The sequence below is a fragment of the Schistocerca gregaria genome, chromosome 4 (assembly GCF_023897955.1).
Source record: "Schistocerca gregaria isolate iqSchGreg1 chromosome 4, iqSchGreg1.2, whole genome shotgun sequence".
NCBI lineage: Eukaryota > Metazoa > Arthropoda > Insecta > Orthoptera > Acrididae > Schistocerca > Schistocerca gregaria.
Genome location: NC_064923.1, coordinates 581438610 through 581460704, shown reverse-complemented (window position 1 = coordinate 581460704; position 22095 = coordinate 581438610).

Sequence of the window (22095 nt, the reverse complement as noted above, 5' to 3'; positions counted from 1 at the left end):
CCAGGAACTGGAACATCTGAGAACTGTATTTCGAAAAAATGGGTCCTCAGAGTGGCAGATTCAACGTGCTCTCCGCCAAACCACTACAGCACAACCTGTGCATATGTATGAAATCGCGAGGGAAGAGATAGGCACTGCGTTTATTCCATATACAGCCGCACACTCGGGGAAAATTGCCCTCATTTTGAAGAAACACCGGGTCGGAATTGTGTTTTGCCGTCCGAATAAAACTCGTGCACTGGTTGGGAGCCCCAAAGATGACCTCGGTTTGAGGAAGGCCGGCGTGTACCAGATTCCGTGCCAATGTGGCAAGTCGTATATTGGTCAGACGATGCGTACCGTCGAGGATCGATGCCGTGAACACCAGAGGCACACTCGACTGATGTATCCGAGCAAGTCGGCGGTCGCTGAGCATTGTTTGTTGGAAAATCACGCTATGGAGTATGAACGCACGAGGATTATGGTACACACGTCGAGATACTGGGACAGCGTTGTTAAAGAGGCCATCGAAATTTGCACCAATGAGACCTCATAAACCGTGACTGTGGCTATAATCTTAGCAAGGCTTGGGAACCAGCGATTGGTTTAATCAAGAGTAAATCGAGCAAACGTATAGTTGTGATGACCACGGCAGACAGAGCCATCACACTGACGTCATCCCAGACGCTGTCGCAATCTGTTCCACCGCGCGACTGTGGCGCGGGGCGCGGACGGCGGAGGGAGTGCGCCGCGCGCGGAGGGTATTTAAATCGGCCGCCGCCGCGACCGAACCCATTTCTCCCTGAGCAGCCATAGCGTACGAATCTCCGTACCGGTACGTTCACAGGAGCTCAGTCCGTCAGTTCACCTGACGATGGAGACATGTATGATCGCCGAAATATTGTGCCCGTTGGACACTGTAGATCGGCAGTGGACCCGTGAATATTTTGATTATCAGATACGCCGGGAGAAACTAAAGAATAAAATAAGTTATTTAGTTTGTGACATAATAAGTAACTCGCATTGTTCCCGAAATGTGCTAATTGTTACACCTGCAATTTAGAGCGATAAATCGGTAACACGAAATTCTTGATATTTACCTGCACTTTGAGCCTATTGCTACGTGAGGTACTACTGTTATCTTCCCACTGCAGTAAATGTATGCTTCACCGTTCACACGTGCTTTCTTAGTAACGTTTCTTTTATCTTCTTCACTTCTCACTACATCCTTCTTACTTTTCTTAATAGCAACATCAAGCACAATCTCGTTTCTACCGTTTTCAAGATTTGTGAATTTCTTTGTCGATACTAGGGCTCACGTGTGACAAAGTATAAGAGAGGAATATTTTGACGGTACTAGCGCTCTTGCGTAGGAAAGCAAAAAAAGTATGCAAGTCAGTACTTAGAAACCTTTCTGCTATACAGCTTATTGCCGGATAGGATTTGTCACCCTAACTATACAATGACAGGCACCTTACTGTTTAGAGTGTGTGTGTATCTTTATGGATATAGAAATGTTTTATCTCGCTTCCCACCAAATTATAACTTACGTATCTTTCTGTAATTACACGTTCAATCAGGAAATGGTTAAGACAAAACAGTATTCTAACCTTTCCATAGAAAAACTAATGACTAGCTTTAGAACAAACAAATCTGAAGGTGAAGGGAACAAAAGTCTCTTTTGCTCCATAAATTTTCAGACCTTAATAAATGATAAACTATGACCGAACAGGCCATGAAGGCCCAACGATGCCGACCGGTCGCCGTATTATTCTCAGCCGAAATGCGTCACTGGGTGCGGATATGGAGGGACAGGTGGTGAGCACACCGCTCTCCCGGCTGTATGTCAGGTTACGAGATCGGAGCCGCTAATTCTCAATCAGAGCTTGGCAGATCGGATGGTAACCCATCCGATTGCTAGCCCAGCCCAACGGCGCTTAACTAAGGCGATCTTACGGGAACCGGTGTTAGCACTGCGGCAAGGCCGTTGGCTTAGTGCATTATAATGAAACGTAATTATAAGTAATACACACTTTCTAAATTCTCAGTAAGTATGAGAAATTTAGAACCAAAAATATGTTAGGAAGCAAACAGAAACTAAGGACACGTGATTTCTAAGTTGAAAGAAAGAAAATACACTGGAAGAAAGAGAATGATATATCTTCACGGAGAAGGTTGTTTTATTGACAAGTAGGGTGACAGGTAGTTCTTCTCAGTAAGAGTGTATGATAACAAATTCACGTCCAATGAAACACACAAGTTACAGTAAAGCGAGTCCAGACAGTTGAAGCAGTGCACAATGTAACCCTCCCCCATCCCTCCCCCCCCCCCCCCACCCCACCCCACCCACCGGCGGCAACACAGACGTCTATTCTCGCATGCACAGAATGATAAAGGTGCCGAACGGCATCCTACGATGGCCTGTTCCAAACATCTCGCGTCTTTTGTTGTAGTTTGTCAATGGCTGTAGCAGGACAATTGGAGAATTAGTAAGTTGACACTTCATAGTGTCTCATACGTTAATACTTGCTCATTTGGCGACAGGTCCGGTGACACCACTGGCCAGAGCAGTAGTTGTACACCACATACTGCGTCGCAGCAGCTTTATATGGACGTGGATTGTCCTGCTGAAAAAGAACATCACCTTCCTGTCGATTAGATGACAGCAGCATGAAGATAATAGGGCTGTCCTGTATAGCGGGCACTGATTACTTTCCCTGCAGGAACACAAAATATGAACACGCCTCTCCCCCCTTCCCCCCCCCCCCCCCCCCGCCACATATATACACACACACACACACACACACACACACACACAAACAAACACAATGAAGCCTCTGTCGGGACCAGTGCGTCGTTGGCGAATGCACTCTCGAATAGGCACCTCGCCATATTTACGAAATATACGTGTACGTCTGTCATTAGCATGTAGACAGAATCAGCTCTTATCACTGAAGACAACACAGCGACGTTCTTCACTCCAGTCAGTTCTTTCACGACACCTAAGTCGCCGTGCTTGGCGGTGTCGTGGTATCAGCAGTAGCCTAGACAAAAGCACACGTGGTCATAATCCTGCTGCAAGCAGACGGATCCCTATGATCCCCGATGACGCAGAAGGGGCAGCTTATGCTCGGATGTCGTCCATGGATGATGGTCGGTCGGCCATCACTGCTCACATAAAGAGTCGATCTTGACGAGCGTCTCTGCTACGTAGACGTCCAGAACCTGGTCTACAGACTACTTCTGAAAGCAGCGGCACACCATCAAAACTTTGTCCCCAGCATGCGCAGGCAATCCGACGATACTTCCGTCCAGCTTCCCGAAGGTCACAGTAAGGCCCTGTTCAAATAGCTGAAGCTGTTCAACAGGAGTACTATTCGATATTTCAGTGCCTGTGTTATTCTGAATTATGATGCGAAGTTCTCTTGATGCTCACGCATGTCCAAAGGAACTTTGTAACGTAATTCATAATATCACAGGCATTGCAATACGCATTTATCCGCTGACACCGGGCAAGCGATGTTCAAGTAAAATCTCTCACCCGTACGGGAATATACACATTGGATGCACGAGAACGGTTTGTAGATACGTGGTTGACGACATATGGAAGTTTGGGCTTGGCCGTGAATCGTGCACGAACAGCCAAATGGTAAGGCGAACCTTCGCGATAAGTGGGAAATCCAAGTTCGATTGCCGGTCCGTCACATATCTTCATTGTCGTTATTCCAGCCTACAGCTGATGGTTGTCCATATTCGCAACTGCGAATGCATTTAATGGGATACTGTTCGTCTGTTCGACATAGCTGAACCCTAGAATGAATATTCACCTGTAAACACTGTTCACCTCTAAACTATGCACTGTTACTGCCAGTGGAGTCCAAAAAAAGGAGGAACAAACAGATAACCCGTGAGAAATGAAGCATTAGCACTGCTAGACTATTCCCTCTCATTAAATATATATTATTCCTGGCGCCGCTGAACACAGTCCCCAAGGGTGTTGTATATTTTTCCGACAATCTAGAAACAGTCGACAAAATTCGTTATTTAGACACTTTAATTACAAAGAGAACAAATTCAGCATGTAAGTCAGAATAAGAAAGGCAACAGCTAAATTCGATTCCAGTGAAAGAAGAAAACTACTAGTGAATTAGCTGTCGAGCATAGAAAAAGAAAATAACCGCTCAACAAGATGTTCATCTGAAGTGGTCTAGAGTATGGCTATCAAGATAAACGGAAATTGGTTGCAAGGGAAACTTCCCATCGCAGATTTAGTGATAAAATGGCTCTATGTAAAACATCTTGAACTTTGACCGTTCACTGTTTCTGTTTTGCTTCATTCTTCACAGTTCAGTACGCCTTTCTGTTGTCATGCTTCAATTTTTGACGGGCTATCAACAGCACCAATGTACCATTAAATCAAAGGGAGGAACGATGGGGAATTTCCCTTGTTAGAAGCAACGGGAAGTTGCTGTGGAGAAGACTGACGAGTACCAACTGGACAGATGGAAAAATCAATGAAGATGTTCAGAAAGACACCAGTAAGCAGAGTAGTCTCATAAAAGCAGAGTAGCCTCATAAAAACTATGCAGCATGTCCAAGAAAACTTTTTGGACATATATTGAGCTTCAGTAATATTTTAACCGATATAATGGACGGAAAAATCAAGGAAAGAAAAGGAAGAGCAGACTATTGGAAGTGTAGCACAGTGCCTGAATTACCATTAATTGAAAATGACAGCACAAAAAGAGGTTAACATTTGCAGCGATAAAACATAAACTTTAGAAAAAATTATGATAGTAAAGTTCAATGAGGACACTATGTTCTAACCACATTGGGAAACAAAGGCTGGCAGGGAATGGAAACAAGTGAGTGTCGGTTCGAAGTCGTATCTCGCCTTCCGACTTCCATCGCAACTGCTTCTCCCGCCAACCAAGAATCCGACATCCACCAGTGTTCCTGAGTCCCGAATACACATGAACGAAGGATGGACGGCGATATATCCTGCAGTCAGAAACTCCCTTTTATCAAGCCACACACGCGAGCGATTTACCAAGTAATCCCAACTAGTACTTCGTATTCTGCCTTTTTTTGTAGTTCTGCTACGGAAAATGAACTTAAACGCATTGGCAACTGACCTTAGTATCTCCACACGTATTTAAAAAAAGATGAGGGAACGATACAGAGTGTTACTAAACCTATTTGAAACGCTCTTCTTACGAATTTTAAGCTATGTTACAGAACAGATTATTTTTCTATTGATGCCAAGTGCGCTATGTACATCTTTTCTGCTGTATTTCATAATACATATTAAAGTCATCAGTTCACTTTCCGTTTGTTACTCTTGTGCCTCCACTGCTAGAATTTGCACAATGAGTTCTCAGTCGCGATGGATCTGTAGAAATAACAGTAGCCGCCCGACTGGTTTCCGTATCTCTTGTCTTTGAGGGAATGCTGTGTTACATCAAACGAGAAAAACTTAAGTACAGTTGTAGAACATGTAGACCTAAACATTTATATTAGAATGTCCACTTAATTTTACCTCATTCTCTTTCTACATTTACATGAAATCTGTATGTCTGCTCTGTAATTCACACTTTAATGCCTGGCGAGGTTCACGCAAATAATTTCATACTATTTCTCTACCGTCCCATTCTCAATCAGTAGGGAACACGAACACTTCAACCTTTCCGTGTGAACTCTCATTGCTTTTATTTTGTTACTATGAGGTGGATGTCGACAGAATATTTCCATATCCGGAGGAGAAAGTTGCTGATTCAAAATTCGTGAAAAGATCTTGTCGTGACAAGAAACGACTTTGGTTTAATAACTGCTAACATACACGCGGCATCTCTCTCATTTAGCTACTGTACGATAAGAGCTGCCGTTCTCTGAACTATTTCGATATCCTCCGTCAATCCCATCTAGTAAGGATCCCATACCCCACAGTAAAACTCCAGCAGAGTGTGGACAAGTGCAGTGTAGGCAGTTTGTTCAGTACACCTGTAGGATTTTCCAAATGGTCTACCAATACATCCCTATCTTTGATTTGCTTCCCCGGCAACATTAACTGGATGATCCTTCCAGTTTAAATTTTTCGTAATTGTAATCCCTAGATATTTAGTTTGATTGACCGTCTTCAAATTGTGTGATACGTCGCGTGAGCAAAATTTAACGGTTTTCTTGTAGTACTCATTGCGATGAGCTCAAGCCTTTTATTACTTAAGGTGATTTGCTACTTTTCGCACCATACAGATATCTTGTCTAATCATTTTACAATTTGTTTTGATCTTCTGATGATTCTTAAATGATATCATCGTCCGCTAGAATTCTAAGAAGGTTACCCAGACTGGAGGTAGAGACCCTCTGTGCCCACACCGGAATGATGGCCAACTGGCTGCTCAGACTGTATCCTACATCATTTATATATTCGCAGATTAGAAAGTGATGAGAGACCCCTAACACTTTCTTGGAGAACACGAGACGACATATCTATTTTACTTGATATTTTTCCGTCAGTTATTACAAACTGAGGAAAACAAATATCCAGTCGGACAACTGAGATGAAATTGCATAGGAACGCAATTTGATTAGAAGTTAGGTGTGAGGAAAGATGTCAAAAGCCTTACGGAAATGTAGCTTTATATAATAATTTTGAGTTTCCCTGTCCATAGTACACAGTACTTCATGAGAATGAAGACATAGTTGTGATTCACACGAGCGATATTTTCTGAATCCGTTTTTTTAAAGGTAATTCGTAATGTCCACACACAGAATATGTTGAATGGACGTCAGTGATAATGCTCTGTAATTCAGCAGATTACTTCGTTTCCTTTCTTGAACATTTGTGCAACTTTCCAGACTTTAGGTACGGATCTTTTGTCGAGCGTACTGTTGCACATGATTTTGCGTTATGGAACTATTATAGCAGAATGCTTTGAATAGAAACTAATTGGTATAAAATCTGGGGTGAAAAAATCAGCATTTATTAATTGAGATAACGTCTAGTTCTAGTTTACGGATTTGACAGTAGATCTTGATTCTAATTCTAGAATATTTACTTCGTCTTCTTTGGTGGCGGAAATTTAGTAACTACACTTAAAGTGGCATTGTCTTCGGTAGCATTACCTTTGTTATCAGGCAGTGATGGTACTGACTGTATCTTACCGCTCGTGCACTTTTCACTCTCCTTTGATTTTCTGCCAAATTTCGAGACAGTTTCTTTGTTGAAACGATTAAAAGCATCTCTTTAGAAGTTATAAACTACTGTGTTATCATTTCTTTCATAAATAACACAAGACTTTCGAATGGAACGCTGCGTATCGAGCCTATGGCTACGAGCAGCTCATTTACTTCCGAAGCACAAGCTTCAAAATGATGCTCACTGCAAACTCTAATGGGTATCATAGTCAAGTTGTACATTTGTATTCCTTCTTAACATAATCGGCAACTTCACTTTTCACGGTCGCGATTTCTAACATAAATTCCCTAATCCATGCACGGGTAAGTAAAATAAGCAACACGATATCTTGCTGTGGTTAGATACTTCCGTTCACTATTTTTCCATGTCTGTGAATATATTTCAGAGTTTTAACTCTGCCTTCTGCAGAGCACAGGGTGTATTTACCCAAACACGTTTCATCTCTGTCAAATACACACACGCACACATACAGATAGAAGTGCGCGCGCTTGCGCACACTCACACACGCACACACACACACACACACACACACACACACACACACACACACACACAGAGAGAGAGAGAGAGAGAGAGAGAGAGAGAGAGAGAGAGAGAGAGAGAGAAAAGTGAGCGCCCACTTCCATACATATATATATAAATACATGAAATAAATTAATCCCCACCAGCCACACCACAAAACTCGCACAAAACATAAAATTAGCCTTATACTGGACAAAAACAACTGGATGAACAACGTGAGGGCTGACAATAATATGCCGATCCTTGTTGAGTGTGGCAACATACGTTTTCTCCCGAATCTCATTTTTGCGTATGAAAATATTTGATGCTAGACAAGGTTGAAATGAAACGATTTGAAAAACAGTCCATGTAATTACAACGTGAAACACAACAAGGACAGGGCATAAAACGTAAGTACAGGACATGCAACACTAGTACTCTAAATTAAAAATCCTTTAAGCAAGTTCTTCCAACTACTTTGCAGATGACGTGGTGTCAATATATTAAATGGTTTAAACGCAAGTTGACCTGTACAAAACCATTTTAACAAATAATTTAGTTGCAGGAGAGTTACCATTTTATACAGATAAACGCAGATTTATAGTTTTTAGTCCTAAAGAAATGTTTCATTGTTCCTATACCAAAGAAGGCAGCAGCTACAAAATGTGAACAGTACCGAACTCAAAGTTTAATAACACATACATCAAAAATTCTCATAAAAATAGTTCTGAAGAGAAGGTGGAGGATATGCTGTGTTTGGTTTTAGAAGGGGGTTGGGAACAAGAGAGGCGATTCTGGCACAGAGACTCGTTATTGAAAAGCAATTACAGAAAAGTAAACCACCTTATATTACCTTTGCAGACATGGAAAAAGCATTTGATAACGTTGTCTGGCAAAGGATGTTCAGAGTGCTGAGGAAAAGTGGAATAAAGTACAAAGTACACTGAGTTTCTACAATAATGAGGTGGCAGTGATTAGGAACTGCCACCAGGAACAAGAAGCAAATATTAGAAAAAGGGTAAGGCAAGGATGTGTTCTCTCTCCTCTTATATTCAATGCATACACCCAAGAAGCTATACACCAAGTTCGAGAAACTACTGAGGTGGGGATCAAAATTAATGGGCAGAATATAGACATCCTGCGTTATGCAGATGATATTGCTATAATCACGGACACAAAATAAGATCAAGAGGAAGATCTCAGTTCAATGGAAAAATTTTATGCAACAAGTATGGAGTGAGAATAAACAAGAAAAATACTAAAGTGATGCTATGTAGTACAGGAGCAGAACATGAACCTCTAAGAATGAGAATTGGGAAAGAGGAAGTGGAAGCGATAGCGAAATTTACTTACCTGTGAAGCAAAATCACAAGGGATGGTAGAGGCCGGAAAGATATTGCGAGCACAATACAAAAGGCCAAAATTGCATTTAATCGGAGAAGGAACTCACTCACCAGCAACATCAGTCTGAAAATAAGGAAAAGTATCATGAAAGGTTTCGTTTGGAGTGTGGCCTTATACGGATGTGAAACTAGGACAATTGGAAGAGAAGAGAGAAGACGGCTAGAGGCCCTGGAGAAGGATGATGAAGATGAGCTGGGGAGACAAAGTAATAGATGAAGAGGTGCTCAGAAGAGGAAGATCAGCTGGGATTCCGCAGGAATGCGGGACCACGCGAGCCAATACCGACTCTGCGGCTCATCGTAGCAGATGGGTTAAGGAAAGGCAAACCTAATTCCATAGCATTTGTAGATGAGAGAAACCTTTTCAGGCTGCTAGATGGAATATTGTTTTTGAAATTCTGAAGGTAGCACATGTAAAATACAGGCGAGAAAGGCTACTTACAACGTCGACTGAAACCAGGCGACAATTATAAGAGTCGAGGGGCATGAAGGGAGGCTGTGGTTGAGAAGGGAGTGGGAATAGACTGTAGACTGTCCCCGATGTTGTCCATTCTGTACACTGAGCAAGTAGTAAAAGAAACCAAAGAAAAATCTGGAATAGGAATGAAAGTTCAAGGGAAAGAAATAAAAACTTCAAAGTTTGCCGATGACATTGTAGTTCTGTCAGAGACAGCAAAGGACTTGGAACAGCAGTTGAGCGGAATGGGTGGCGTTTTGAAAGGAGGATATAAGATGAATATGAGCAAAAGAAAGACAAGGATAATGGAACCTAGTTAACTTAAAGCAGATGATTCAGAGGGAATTAGATTAGGAAACGTCACACTTAAAGTTAGTATGTGAGTTTCATTGTTTGGTCAGCAAAATTAGTGATGAGGGCCAATTTTGAGAGGACGTAAAATGTAGCCTGGCAATGGCAGCTTGAAGAAGAGAAATTTGCTATCATACAATGAATTTAAGTGTTAGGGACTCTTTACTGAAATTATTTGTATGGACTATAGCCTTGTATAGATGTAAAATATGGACGATAAAAAGTTTAGATAAGTAAAGAACACAAGCTTTTGAAACGTGGCGCCACAGAGTGATGCTGAAGATTGGACGGCTAGATCTCATAAGTAATGAGGAGGTACTGAATAGAACTGGTAAGAAGAGAAATTTGTGGAGTAGCCTGACTAGAAGAAGGGACCGGTTGATAGGACACATTATGAGACAGCAACGGCTAGCCAACTTAGTATTGGAGCAAAGCATGTACGTGAAAGGGGGGGGGAGAGGGGGGAGGAATTGTAAAAAACGCTGACGGACACCAAGAGACGAATACAATAAGCAGTTTCAGAGGGATATAGGTTCCAGTAGTTATCGGAGATGAAGAGGTTGGCACAGGATAGAGAAACATGGACAGCTGCCTTAAACCAGTCTTTGGATTGAAGATCACGACAACAACTGCTCTAAAATGGTAAAACAACAATTAATTTTGGCTAATATTTCAACAGAAATAAATCGAGACCCACTGAAGACTAAAAATAGATGGCGAAATATTTTTGGGAAAATAAAAACGGAGTGTTTCTCAAAAGGCAAAGTCTTAAAACCAAAATTTAAAGCTTAACAAAACTTAATTGCCACTATTAACAGTAAGATAAACGAATCGATACCTGGCCGCCATTATGCCTCACGGATGACTCATCAGACTGTTTGGGAATTACTAGTGATCAGCAATACATCACAGATATCGGCGATTTTTTCACACATGTGCAGACACACCGCGCATCCTGGTGAAGGACTGCTGTGGTGCGGGGGCAAAATTAGTGAACGATTATCCATTTCGCTGAAGTGCGCGTGTATACAGCGCCTGTTATGCCGTTCTGCAAGCGTTGTGGACGCGTCTCAGCGCGCTGCTTGGGTTTATCTACAGTGCTATGGGCGGCTGTAGGCGTCCTGGGCTGTCGATCCCTGACTGCTGCAAACGAGCTACTTCGATATCGCAGAGAATGTAAAGTCTCCTGTATTTATGATACTAATTTGCCTCCTTACCTGTTGTCATTTGCGAAAAAATCTCATTTCTATAGCTCAAATCGTTTATGAAATAAGACAATTGTTATTATGGCACGATACGCGATGCGCAAGGACATGAATGGACGCATCCTGCGCAACCGTCGTTCGGCTATAAAACCTAATAACTCGACAACGAAACTAGATATCTTTCTGCTTTTAATTTTACATAGAATTCCGGTATCTCCTCTACATTTGATTTAATGCGATGTTTGAGCTAAAATCAGCCGTACGCACAGTTTATGGGCTACGTTTATACCCTTGCGAATTCTTTAAACTTCCGTTCAATGTTTTACTTAGTTTGGGGCAGTACAGTAACAAGAACGTAACGTGGGCAAAAATTAAATGTTTTTCATCAGCCTTCTAACTTGTTTCATCCGGCCCGCCACGAATTTCTCTCCCATGCGAACTTTTCGATATCACAGTAGCACTTACAACCTACGTCCTCAATTATCTGCAGGATTTATTCCAATCTGTGTGTTCCTCTACAGCTTTTCTCTCTAAAGTTCCCTGTAATACCATGAAAGTCATTCCCTGATGTCTTAACAGACTTCCTACCATCCTGTCCCTTCTTCTTGCCAGTGTTTTCCATATATTCCTTTCTACCCCGATTCAGCGAGCAACCTCTTCATTGCTTATCAGTCTACCCAATTTTCTACATTCTTCTGTAGTACCATATCTCAAATGCTTCGATTCTCTTCTGTTCTTTTTTTTTACACAGTCCATACAATGCTGGGCTCCAAATACGTCCTCTTCCTCAAATTAAGGCCTATGTTTGATACCAGTAGACTTCTCTTGGCCAGGAATGGATTCCTAATGGCTCTGAGCACTACGGGACTTAACATCTGAGGTCATCACTCCTTAGAACTACTTAAACCTAACTAACCCAAGGACATCACACACATCCATGCCCCAGGCAGGATTCGAACCTGCGACCGTACCGATCGCGCGGTTCCAGACTGAAGCGCATAGAACCGCTCGGCCACCCGGCCGGCAGGAATGGATTTTTTTTCCATTGCTAGTCTTTTTTTAATGCCTCCTTGCTTTATCTATCATGTGTCTTTTTGCTGGCTAGGTGGCAGAACTGTAACTACATCTACTTCGTGATAACCAACACTCGATTTTCTCATTTCATATACTTCTCATTCCTTTCGTCTTTCTTCGAGTTATTCTCATCCATATTTTTTACTCACTAGACCGTTCTTTCCATTCAACCCATGCTGTAATACTTCTTCACTTACAGTGAGCGTAGCAATTTAATCAGCTAGTCTCGTCATTCACATCACTTCCCGTTGAATTTCAGTTTTATTCTTGCGCCTTTCTTTTATTTCCATCCTTCTTCGACGTATAGATCGAACAGTAGCGACGAAAGTCTATATCCGCATCTTACAAAAGTTTTGATTCCAGCCACTTCGTTCTTTGTCTTTCACTCTTATTGTTCCTTCTTGGCTCTTGAACAAATTGTATATTTAGCCGGTTTTCTTTAAAGTTTACCCCTATTTGTCTCAGAATTTCGAACATCTTGCACAATTTTGCATTGTCAACCTGTCTTGATTTCTCTCTAGTCTTGTTTCCATTATAAACTGCAAGGCCAGAACTGCCTGGCTAGTGCCTTTACCTTTCCTAAAGCCAAACTGATCGTCATCTAAAACATTCGCAATTTTCTTTTTCATTCTTCCGTATATTTTTCTTGTCAGCAACTTGGATGCTTGAGATATTAAGCTGATTGTGGGATAATTTTAGCATTTGACGACACTTGCAATCTTCGTAATTGTGTGTTTCACCTAACAGTTATCAAAAAATCAGATGCTAAGTACACTACTGCCCATTAAAATTGCTACAACAAGAAGAAATGCAGGTAAGAACGGGTATTCATTGGACAAATATATTGTACTAGAACTGAAATGTTATTACATTTTCCGCAATTTGCGTTCAGAGATCCTAAGAAATCAGTACCCAGAACAACTACCTCTGGCTGTAATAACGGCCTTGATACGCCTGGGTATTGAGTCAAACAGATCTTGGATGGGGTGTACAGGTACAGCTGCCCTAGCAGCTTCAACACGATACCACAGTTCATCAAGAGTAGTGACTGTCGTATTGTGACGAGCTAGTTGCTCGGCCAACATTGACCACACGTTTTCAATTGGTGAGAGATCTGGAGAATGTGCTGGTCAGGGAAGCAGTCGTACATTTTCTGTATCCAGAAAGGCCCGCACAGGACCTGAAACATGCGGTCGTGCATTATCCTGCTGAAATGTAGGGTTTCCCAGGGATCGAATGAAGGGTAGAGCCACAGGTCGTAACACATCTGAAATAAAACGTCCACTGTTCAAAGTGCCGTCTGTGCGAACAGGAGGTGGCCGAGACGCGTAACGAATGGCACCCCATACCATCACGCCTGGTGATACGCCAGTATGGCGATGACGAATACACTCTTCCAATGTGCGTTTACCGCGATGTCGCCAAAGACGGATGCGACCATCATGATGCCGTAAACAGGACCTGGATTCATACGAAAAAATGACGTTTTGCCATTCGTGCACCCAGGTTCGTTGTTGAGTACACCATCACAGGCACTCCTGTCTGTGATGCAGCGTCAAGGGTAACCGTATCCATGGTCTTCGAGCTGCTAGTCCATGCTGCTGCAAACGTCGTCGAACTGTTCGTGCAGATGGTTGTTGTCTTGAAAACGTCCCTGTCTGTTGAATCAGGGATCGAGACGTGGCTGCATGATCCGTTAACAGCCATGCGGATAAGATGCCTTCATCTCGATACGAGGTCGTTGGATTACAGCATGGCGTTCTGTATTACCCTCCTGAACCCACCGATTCCATATTCAGCTAACAGTCATTGGATCTTGACCAACTCGAGCAGCAGTGTCGCGATACGATAAACCGCAATGGCGATAGGCTACAATCCGACCTTTATCAAAGTCGGAAGCGTGATGGTTCGCATTTCTCCTCCTTACGCGAGGCATCACGACGACGTTTCACCAGGCAAAGCCTGTCAACTGCTTTTTGTGTATGAGAAATCGGTTGGAAACTGTCCTCATGTCAGCACGTTGTAGGTGTCGCCACCGGCGCCACCAATGTGTGAATTCTCTGAAAAGCTAATCATTTGCTTATGACACCATCTTCTTCGTGTCGGTAAAATTCCGCGTCTGTAGCACGTCATCTTCGTGCTGTAGCGCTTTTAATGGCCAGTAGTGTATTTGATATCGACCAGAACGCCATCTCTCAACACAGCCATCAGCATTTGAGATGCTGTACAACCATACCGAAAGTCGCCTCAGCAAGGAAGAGCACGTCTGTAGCAGCAAAAGGGTTAATACGGTTTCGTTTTTTTTTTTTTTTTTTAAAAAAAAAAAGAAGAGATCGAACGAGAGTGTTTCGTCATGGGTGGGGCGTAGCTCCCTTTTGGGTAGCGCAGAAGCTGCGTGATGAAGGCCGTGCTCCATCAAGCGGTCACACCCGACGGAAGCGCCACGTAACTGGGTCGCCCCAATTGCGCGATTGTGCGGTGCCGGGCACCGCCGGCTTCCTGGCTTGCAGACCTGCGAGCTGTTCCGCTTCTATTCACCCAGGCAGGTGACCCAGAAAGCGTCGCTCTCCGCTTGGGCTTCCTTTCTTCCGGTGGACGTGGCCAGGGTTGGTGGGCGCCGCGCCAGCCAGCCAGCCACCCTAATTTCAATATGCCGCCGTATCCCTCCGCCGGGTCGGCGCCTTCTGGTCGCCGCCTTCTGCTCCCTCCCACCCCACACAGAGCACCGCTCAGGGCGAACTTGCGCGTACATCCAATAAGCACTTTATCAGAATTACCGAGTGGATATCGGCTCCGCGCCGCCGCCTTATTAACTGCGCCGGAATTGCAGTCGCTCTGTTCTCCCTGCCTTGGAGCCGTTCTCAGCACCCTGCGGTCGCAGCGGCCAACGGAAACCCGACTCGACTAGGCGAGCGGCCATGAGGTCGGAAAATTGTCCCCCAGATTAATGTCCCGGCCTCCTATCGCACGGGGTCTCCGTCGCTGTGGTCGGATATCGCCTCTGTAACTTCACCAACCGCGAAAGAACGGACTAACCATCCGTGAAGTTTCTCGCCTTACTCTATATTTTCTCGATTAGGCAACGCTGGGCGTGGCCAGTTCTCAGACTAGTAACCGTCAGTGAGTTTCCTTTTACTTCTATGGCAAATGGAAAGAGAGTTGGTGGCGTATGTTCTATGAACACCACACATTGCACCTATGTGTGGGACTAAACCTAGTATTGGACGGCTCTGACATTGTCTCGTACTGTGCACCACAATCACATTGAGCCTCAATTATTTGCTGGGGAATATAGAATACTCTGAAGCGCTAAGAAACTGGTATAGGCATGCGTATTCAAATATAGAGGTATTTAAACAGTTAGCGATCGGCAACGCCTATATTAGACGACAACTGTCTGGCGCAGTTTGTAGACCGGTTACCGCTGCTACAGTGGCAGGTTATCAAGATTTAAGTGAGTTTGAACTTGCCGTTACAGTCGGCACACGAGCAATGGGACAGAGAATCTCCGATGTAGCGACTAAGTGGGTATTTTCTAGTATGCCGTGAATATCAGGAACCTGGTAAAACATCAAATATCCGACATCGCTGCGGCCGGAAAAAGATCATGCAAGAACGGGACCGACGAAGACTGAAGAGATTCGTTCAACGTGACAGAAGTGCAACTCTTCCTCAAATTGCAGCAGATTTAAGTGCTGGGCCGTCAACAAGCGTCGGCGTGCTAACCGTTCAAGAAACATAATCGATATGGGGTCTCGGAGCCGAAGGCCCACTCGTGTACCCTTGATGACTGCACGAAACAAACCTTTACGCCTCACCTGGGCCCGTTTACATCGAGACTGGATTGTTGATGACTGTAAACATGTGGCCTGATCGGACGAGTTTCAAATTGTATCGACCGCATGCACTTGTACGGGTATGGAGACAACTTCATGACTCCATGGACACTGCATGTCAGCAGAGGACTGTTCAAGCTAGTGCAATCTCTGTGGGGCATATGCAGTTGGAGTGACATGGGACCTCTGATACGTCTAAATACGACTCTGACAAGTGACACGTATGGCACCATCCTGTCTGATCATTGGCATCCATTCATGTCCGTTGTGCATTCGGACGAACTTCGGCAATTTCAGCAGGACAATTCGACACCCCACAAGTGCAGAATTGCTTCAAAGTGGCTCCAAGAACACTCTTCTGAGTTTAAACACTTTCGCTGGCCACCAACCTCCACAGACATGAACGTTATTTGAGTGTTGCAACGTGCAGTTCAGAAGAGAACTCCTCCCTCTCGTACTCTTACAGGTTTAGGGAAAGCCCTGCAAGAGTCTAGGCGTCAGTTTCCTCCAGGACTACTTCAGACTTTACTCGAGTCCAGGCCACGTCTTGTTGCGACACTTTTACGTGCTCGCGGTAGTCTTGCACGGTACTAGGCAGGTGTATCTGTTCCTTTGGCTCTTCAGTGTATTTTATTATGGAAGTTGGCTCTCATATATCAAACGCATTTCATTTCACCTGTGTTATGAATTTTCTTAATCAGCACTAGTATTAGTGCATCAGAAATACGAAACAAAATAAAAATTGCCATACAGGTTTTTGAATGATCAAACTTCAAAGTGATCCGGATCCAAAGGCTTTATTTCCAATTTACTTGGAAGAAGATGCTATTCATTTAATGATATTCACGTCTTACACATATATTTTTGGGTGTTCCCATTTATTCACAAATCCTTCATTATTTCCACACTCATGAAATATGGACTACGATGTTATCGGCAAGTGACCGGTCTCTTCTGTTAGGGAGAGCTCTGTTCCAGCAACTCCCATTAATAGCATGGATGACTGTATTTTCTTCACCACTAAGGATCCTGTAGACTGATCCGTCCCGCCATTGTCCATAACTGCTGCAGGAGCATCAGCTTCAGAATAACTTTTATCAGGAAAGTCACTTACACCACTTCGACGATTGATTTCATTTATGTGTGCCTCCCTTGTAGCATCCTCCGTTAGTAAAATGTCGTTTCTACGTTCCAATTTGCCAAAAATGTCCTTCATACTCGGATACAGATTAGTTACGCAATGTGTACTCCAGAGTCACAGTCACCCTTAAAAATCATTTCTGTCAAATTAATTAGACAAGTTATGTCCCACAACTTCGAACGTCCATTCTCTGCCAGTTATCACTCAATGCTGATTCTAGCGTACACGTGTGGGGAAAAATTCAAAACCTCTGTGCAGTGTCTCATGAAGCGCAGGAATGTGACACGGCTAATGGTGACCTGTCCGTTGTATGTGAACGTTAAGCTCGGCAGCCCCTTGATGCTACTCGAGAGGTGTAGGTTACATGGCGGCACAGAGCTTCATCCGCTCGCTCCTCTCAACATCATCCAAACTAACATAACACCGCACTACACACACTCGTTTCAGTCACCTACGCTTATTAGAAACAAACACACAACTATCACATTTCAAGAAGAAAAGTTGTTATTGTGCGCGAAGGACAGAGAAACGTTTCGCATTAGGAGGCTGAATCTGCCAACAATCACATTTACTTTTTTACTTTATTTGCTTGTTACCGGGCAGAGAATGAGTAGCTAGGATAGTCAAAAATAATTGCATCCATAGGGGGCAATAAATCATAATACATATAATTATATAAACGTAAAGAAGATTTACTCCTTACCGAGAGTGCAGCTGGGCGCTTCGTAGTTCGTTTGTCAACGCCTCAGTCAGTAATTACGAGATCGACAGTTGTATGTTACTCACCGCGGGACTAAAATCCGTAAAGAGCCAGGAGATAAACACGCTCTAACTATATGGGTGCCGGTGCCAGAGAGTTCGTCTCTTCGAGCCGACGCTCTACGGCGGCGACTAGTACTCAACACGCGATCTCTCTCCCACGAGTATTGTAGTGAGTGAAAAGAGAGCTGACCTTTTTCGCTTCTAGGGAACGTACAAACTCTGCTGAAGCGAAGATCATATTTGGTGAAAACTAAACTTGAACGTTGCAAGGAAATACACACATCAAAAAAGTTTTGCATCAACCCGGTTCCGAGAACTCCTGAAAACAGACGTTCACTGTGGAAATTGTATCACAGAGACAGTCCCTTCGACTGTTTACAGATGTCACTAAACGCACCCAAAGATGTAAACAACCATGCATGTGTAGCGCCTATTAGACGGAGGGGTCCGACAGCCGATCAGTTCCAGTTATTTCAGCAGGAAGGAGATACACGGATCGTGTTGTCTGTAGTACAACCATGCCTAGACGGCAAAGACGCAGTTCGATCTCGTCCGCATTGTTACCTTGTGCAAAGAGGGCCCTCTAGAAGGGAAGTGTCCAGGCGACTCGGAGTGAACCAAACCAACCTTGTTCGGACAGATATACAGAGAGAAAGGAACTGTCGATGACATGCCTCGCCCAGGCCGCCCAAGGGCTACTACTGCAGTGGACCACCGCCACTTACGGATAATAGCTCTGAAAAACGCTGACAGCAACGCCACCGTGTTGAATAATGCTTTCCGTGCACCCATAGGATGTCATGTTACGACTCAAACTGTGCGCAATAGGCTGCATGATGCGCATCTTCGCTCCCGACGTCCAAGAGAGGTCCATCGTTGCAACCATGTAGCGCAGTACAGGTTGGCCCAACAACATGCCCAATGGACCTCTCAGGATTGGCATCAAGTTCTCTTCACCGAGGGCTGTCGTATATTCCTTCAACCTGACAATCGTCGGAGAGGTATCTGGAGGCAACCCAGTCAGGCTGAACGCCGTAGACACACTGTCCAGCGAGCGCAGGCAGGGTGGACGTTCCCTGCTGTTATGGGATGGCATTATGTGGGGCCGACGTACGCCGCTGGAGGTCTAGGAAAGCGCCGAAACAGATATACGATACGTGAAAGCCATCCTCCGACCGATAATGCAACCATATCGGCAGCATATTGGCGATGCATTCGTCTTCATGGGCAACAGTTGCCACCCCCCTTGTGCACATCTTGTGAATGACATCCTTCAAGATAACCTTATCAAACATGCCTTGGGATGGATTAAAAAAGGCCTGTTTCTGGACGACGTGACCTACCAACCACTCTGAGGGACCTACGTCTAATCCCCGTTGAGAAGTAAGACAATCCGGACCAATAGTGCCTTGAGGTGCTTGTGGATAGTATGCCACGACGAATACAGGCATGCATCAATGCAAGAGGACGTACTACTAGATATTAGAGGGACCGGTGTCTACAGCAATCTGGACCACCACCTCTTTAGGTCTCGCTGTTTGGTGGTACAACACGCAAAGTGTTGTTTTCATGCACAATAAAACTGGCGGAAATGACGTTTATGTTGATCTGTATTACAATTTTCTGTACAGGTTCCGGAAGTCTCCGAAGCGAGGTGAAGCAAAACTTTTTTTAATGTGTGCAGAAAAACGAAACATCTGAAACTGATGACTGGCTGGGCGACCTGTATATTTTAGCATATGTAGTCGTCTTTCTGGACGTCAAGACAAAGACTGGTCTGATGAAGGATTCCACGGCACTTAAATGCTGTCCAAGCCTAGTCATATAGCGCACAGCTACTGCAACCTAAATCCATTATATTCGAGCCTTTACCACCCTGTATAGGTTTTACTTTCAGCGCTACCAGACATTAGCAAGATAATGATTCTTTGACGTCTCGGGATGTGCCCTATGCCCTGTCAACCAATCCATTATTTTAGTCCAGTCTTACCACTTTTTTTCCCACTCGATTCAGCAGCTCCTAATTAAGTATCGGATCCATCTAGCTAATCTTCAGCATTCTTTTGTAGTACCATACCCGGCGGAGGTTCGAGTCCTCCCGCGGGCATGGGTGTGTGTGTTTGTCCACAGGATAATTTAGATTAAGTAGTGATGACCTTAGCAGCTAAGTCCCATAAGATTTCACACACATATGAACATTTTGTAGTACCATATTTCAATAGCTTATATTGCAGCTTGTCTAAACTCTTTGTAATCCATGCTCCGCTACAGTAAATTTTTGTGAACAAAAATCATAACATCATTATAATATTCCTCAGTTAAGATTGAGATATGAAATTTGCTACTCTTATACGGAATAAAAATCAGAATTTTACTTGATTAAGTTTTACACCATGTTAAGAATCGTATTAAGCGGACATCGATACAGCCAATCAAACCACCAGTATTCAAGACTACCATGGATTACAGGATTTCTGTCAGCTTACCCCATCCTCAGATAATGATATTTCGACAGGTCCAAGGCACGAAATCAACGAAACATAAACTCTCGGTGGACACGTTTACGCCAACCAGGAGCTAAAACACGTATGTTGAAAGAGTACGCTCCCCAAAAATAACTCATAACAACCACAGACGATCAGTACCAGACTATACCCACAGTGGAACATTAGATAAGATCTTGTCTGTCGGTAAGTAGCACTAAATATATTTCTGTGTTGTTGAGCTACAACAGGGGAGGATTCCGGCAGAATTTCAGCAAAAACTTCCTTCAGTATTTATAACGTAACATGCCAATTTTATTTCAGCTTCTTCCGTAACAAATGTTTTGCCAACAGCTCATTCAGATACTCCGTGTCTTTACAAGGGTGTTCAATAAGTAATGCAACACATTTATTTCTCAGCGTGTTTCGGTTGAAAAAAAGTGGAATTTGTTATGGGATGTCGTGGAATATTTCCGCTTCAGCCTATTTAGCTTCTTGAAGTTCCCATAGGAGGCGGCGCTATACTTAGCTTTCAGAATGAAGTCTGTAACAGAGGTGCATTCCAAGCAGGCATGCCTCATTAAGTTCTTTTTGCGGAAAACCCGAGTATCGCTCTCGCAGAATATCTACAGAGCAATGAAGAATCGCACGGTGAGTTGTTGGACGAGGCCACTATGATCATGGCAACGAGGTCGCGCAAGCGTCTGTTATCTCCCGTGTGCATGCCGGCCACACACTGCTGTCACTCCAGCAGTGTTGGAACCAGCGTGCACACTCATTCGAGATGATCGATGAATCGCAGTCGAAGAACCGCTGCTTTACTGGACGTCTCTGTTTGTAGCGCTGACAGAACAGTTGAGGTACTCAAAGGTTTGTGCCCAACGGGTTCGACACCGCCCAACAGGAAATCACAAAGAGCAACGAAGGACCATATGTACGGAATTGCTTGCGCTTTTGCCGGCCGCGGTGGTCTCGCGGTTCTAGGCGCGCAGTCCGGAACCGTGCGACTGCTACGGTCGCAGGTTCGAATCCTGCCTCGGGCATGGATGTGTGTGATGTCCTTAGGTTAGTTAGGTTTAAGTAGTTCTAAGTTCTAGGGGACTGATGACCACAGCAGTTGAGTCCCATAGTGCTCAGAGCCATTATTTTGCTTGCCCTTTATATGTCTGCCCTCGACAATATTTCGTCGAACGTCGTCACCGGTGATGACACATGGGTTCATCACTTCGAACACGAAACAAAACGGCAATCCATAGAGTAGCACCTCACCAAACCTCCACCGAAATGGAAGTTCAGAGCGCACCCTCAGTCGGTAAAATCATGGCGACGGCGTCCTGAGACCCTGAAGGAGTTATTATGGTTGATGTCCTCCTTCACCCTGCTACCATTGACTCTAAAGCCTTTCGAGCTGCTCTCAGGGAACTGAAGAAACGTCTTTAGCATGTCTGTCGCCACAAAAATGTAAACGAACTTATCGTTCTCCCTGGTAACTGAAGGTCTCACACATGTCTGCGCACCCAAGAGGAGCTCACAAAAGTTCATTGGACTGTTCATTCTCATCCACCCTACAGCCGGGATCTCGCACGTTCTTACTACCATCTGCTTGGTCCAATGATAGGCGCACTCCGCGGGAAGCACTACATGGATGATGGGTAGGTTACTGGTGACACATGATACTGGCTCCGACGTCTACCACGAGAGTGGT